The sequence below is a fragment of the Octodon degus genome, unplaced genomic scaffold, assembly GCF_000260255.1.
Source record: "Octodon degus isolate 3935 unplaced genomic scaffold, OctDeg1.0 scaffold00181, whole genome shotgun sequence".
Lineage (NCBI taxonomy): Eukaryota > Metazoa > Chordata > Mammalia > Rodentia > Octodontidae > Octodon > Octodon degus.
Genome location: NW_004524757.1, coordinates 4,008,006 through 4,012,210, shown reverse-complemented (window position 1 = coordinate 4,012,210; position 4,205 = coordinate 4,008,006). Strand labels below are relative to the sequence as shown.

The window sequence follows — 4,205 nt, the reverse complement described above, 5'->3', positions numbered from 1 at the left end:
GATTTAATTCTCCAAATTCGTGGCTATTATTAAACTAGCACTTTCTTCAGGCTACTGTGTAGCTATCCTTTTTAAGTCCTCTGCTGTTCCAATGTGTTGCCTCCCTCCAGACACAATGGAGGAGCAGAGACTACAGCAGTGTGCCACGTGCACAACACCTGGATCTCCCATCACTTCTAGCTTCCTTTTTGGTTTTCTTCATGAAATCCTCAAACTGCTGCATAGAAAACAACTGACATAGGCTTAACAGAAATACTACTGTAGGCAGCTATTTAAAGCACTATGAACTTCAAATCATAAACGTACCTTATTATATAGAGTATATCTGTTTCTTCAGAAAAACACAAATAAGAAACTGACAGTCAAACCCCTTAGTTTATAGTTACACCTAAACAATGTAGCTTGATTTAAAGTGTGTCTGAAATCAATTACCCTATGAGACAAGATGATCAAAGACAAGTAAAGGATGAGTTGAAAGGAAAGAGGGTGGAAAGAAAAGCGCAATTTATGAACACATAATTCTATTGTCTGTGATTAAAGTCCTTTACTTTTTAACACAACATTAAATGATTTTACATATCCAGTCACTTAATGAAATCCAACAAACTCTTCAAGAGTTTTGGGGATCTGGTTTTGGTAGTTAATGTCATTAGCCTGAATGGCTCGAGCAGCCAGGCACTTGAGACTTATCTTCATTTGAGTTCTCAGCACTATCTCTGACACCCCCGTTGCACTTTTGTCCAGCGGAGTCTTCTTCTGCTTATTTGTCATGTCAGTGTGAGCGCCCGCTTCCACTAGGTTGATGATGATGGATTGCAGGGTTGGAAAGTCACTGATGGTCCTGTCGTACTGGACAATGATGTGAAGGGCACTGTTGCCCTCATTGTCCACAGCGTTCACCTCGGCACCGCACTCGAGCAGGAGCTTGGTGACCAGTGCATTGGGGAAGCTGCAGACGTCGTCAGTGTAGAAATCGTCAACGGGGGTGTTAGAGTTGACAGCCAGATGCAGCAAGGTGAAACCTTCGTGAGTTCTGGGGTCGAGGCGGATCAGGTTGTAGATCTGCTTGTTAATTTTGCGCTGATCTTCGTCACTGCACTGTATTTTGGTAGAAATGCACACTAAATACAGAAAGGTGTAGATATTACATTCATAGTTGTCCATGGCGCTGTGGACATCAGCATCGGTGCTATTTTTTACCTTGTTCATACTCTGTTGTATTTCCAAAATGCAGTAATGCAAGACACACTCTATGTCTTGGGCCTTCACAGTTTCATTCAAGTGTATCATCTGAGAGAAAATTTGAGCAAAGCGCAGGAGGTCCATGGGGGTATTATAGTTGCCTTTCTGCCTGAGGTGCAGGGCATGAAGCCACAAGTTGATACACGGCTCGAATTCCATGTTATCTGCATACACGGCGCCCCTGTAAACGATGGGATGGGAAACATCAATATTGTCAGCACCTAAAATCCGTTCCCGAACTATAAGGCCTTCCATGTGAAGAGCATCTCTGTCCAGCCGAATGGACTCCAGTTCCTGAGGGTTTCTACATTCAGTTCTGTTCCCATAGGCGTGGATTGGTGGGAGAACCTCTTTTTCAAGAATGTTATCACCGTCTTGAAACCTCTTCAACATAGCTATGTATAAATAGTGGTATGTCTTCATGATGTCATAGTTCTCATCGTCATTTGCAAAGGAGGCACCCAGGAGTTCCAAAGCTTCAATCTCACTTCTTTGATCACAGTCAGTATATGAAAGCAACAGTTCCACGACATCGGCTTTACAGCTTTCTGCAGCCGCCTTCAGAGGCGTCATCCCATGGCTGTTCACCACTATCGCTGCTCGCCATTTGATCAGCTCTTTCACAACATCGATGTGCCCAGCCTGCGCTGCAAAGTGTAATGCCGTGGCCCCACAATGTGCTTTAGCATTGGGATCCGCACGTTGTTCTAGAAGGTATCTGACCAAGTCAGTGTGTCCCTTATACGCTGCAATCATTAGGCAGGTGTTGTTATACTTGTTGGCGATGTTGATGTTGGCATTGTTCTCAACCAAGTACTTCACAATGTCCAGTCTGCCATCGAAGCACGCTGCGCGCAGCGGGGTGGAGTTAGTCACTGTGGTATGGTTCACGTTGGCTCCATGGCTGACTAGAAGTTTAACAACTTCAAAATGTCCTGCTCCTGCAGCACACCAAAGAGCAGTGGCACCATCAATGAGATACCCTTCGAAGCAGACGGTGCCGGTCTGCTGGGTCTGCACTCGGTAATGCTCTAAGAGAAAGCGCACCACCTTAGCGTGCCCGTTTTGGGCAGCGATGATGAGGGGCGTGAAGCGCAGCCCTCCCTGCTGGCTGACATAGCCAAGCAGGTAGTGGATGTCACTTTCAGACCGGTTGAGCAGAAGGGCAGCCAGAGTCACCAACTTGCCCTCGCTGGCCGCCTTATACACATAGCCAGCCAGTCGCTCCATGGCTGTCACCAACTCCAATACCTGTTTAGTTACCACCACCGCTGCCGCGTTGCGCCTCCGAAGGCCTTGTCCTCCAGCACTTCAGGCCCCACAGGCCTATTCAACAGGGAGCTGCTGCCCACCGCTGCCGCTGCCGCTGCCGCTGTGCCCAGGTAGCTGCGTGGCTGAGGAGGCCGGAGACCCAGGGGTGGCAGGTGGCCTCACGGGGTAAGTCCACAACCAGTCTCGGCAGGGAAGAGAGCGGTCAGGGCCGCCCTCAAAGTCCCAGACGCCGGCCCTTGGCTGAGGAGAATCTGTGGTATTCGCTGCCCCTGGCCTCGTGCCTGACCCCTCCTTCCGACGTGGTGCGTCAGCAGTGCGCCCAAGCTACGGGTCGCCCTAAGGGTCTGAAGACAGCCGCGTGCGCTTCGCCAACAGGTTCTGAGGCCTGAGACTGCCTCCTCCTTCGCTCCCCGCCATCCCTGGCTGGAGGAAACCCACAGGCACTTGCCCACAGTGGCTCTGGAGTTCTGGGTGCTTTTTTGAGCAGGGGTTGGGGGGCCTCGATTGGGTGGCCACGGGAAAATACGCGAGGCTCCAGCTGGGGCAGCTCAGGAACTTGGGGTAGGTGAAAAGCGACAGAGCCCGGCCAGCCCGGGCCAGGAAGGGCCGGTATATTTCCATTATTTCTGATACAAGCATGCAATAAAATAAATTTTTCTTCATATATGAGTTTGACAGAGTCTCATAAATTTTGACACCAAGTTGATCCTTACTTATGGTTCGGTAGTCCTTCATTGTATAAAAAGTCATCACTTTTATTATATTATTAAATAATCATCCACTGTGTTAAAAAATCATGCATTCCTTGGTTGATGGACAATAGACATGGGTGTACATATATCATTGTGGTATGATGTTTTTAAATTTCTGGGAAGATAGGCAAAAGGGAATAGCTGTGTCAACTAGGACTTCTAATCCTAGTTTTTTAATTTTTATTTCTATTTTTGTATGAATTTAGGACAAGGTTTACAGGGTCTACAGGGTCTCACTATGTAGATCAGACCCATAGTGATTCTCCTGTTTTCAGCCTCCCAAAGTGCTAGGATTACAGGCATATGCTACCAGGCCCAGTCTCAATCGCCATTTCAGTGTGCCCTGGGAGTGGGGCAGCACAGCACACTGGGAATCAAACCCTGGCCACTGCGCTCTGCCGAAGCAGGTGCTTTAGTCTGCTGAGCTCTCTGGCCAGCAATGTTTTTTTTTAATTTTAAAGACAATAATAAATAACAAAAAATGATACAGAATTTCAAATCAAGTTGGTAGGATATTAACAATGGTTATTTTATTACATATCATTATCTTCAAAGTAGTTGCTAAGATCATAAGATATAGACATGTTAGATTGATCAAACAATATAAACACTAACCATTCCTTTCAATGAATTAATATAAATTAGTAATACAACTATTTTATTCCTTCTTTCTTTTCTCCTTTCCCTCATCTAGTTATTCTTTCCCTCTTGAGCAGTTTCTTTCCCTTTCACAATGTCTGTTGTGCCTTTTAGATATTATTTACTCTTTAAGTTTCTTACACTAGGGGGACAATATGATGTTTACACATGAAAGTCTGATTTATTTCACTTATGAGTATGGTTTCTAGTTCCATCCATTTATCTATAAAATCGTAGCGTTTATCTTCCTTTATACCTGAGTATAAAGTACTGTTGCTTAAAAGTACCATATCATTTTTT

General features: G+C 45.8%; 1 pseudogene; it reads right to left on the bottom strand.

Annotated features, from left to right (window-relative positions):
• Nucleotides 1-588: 588 nt before the first annotated feature.
• On the bottom strand, nt 589-2,472 carry LOC101567713 (annotated as a pseudogene).
• Between the last annotated feature and the right edge of the window lie 1,733 nt (nt 2,473-4,205).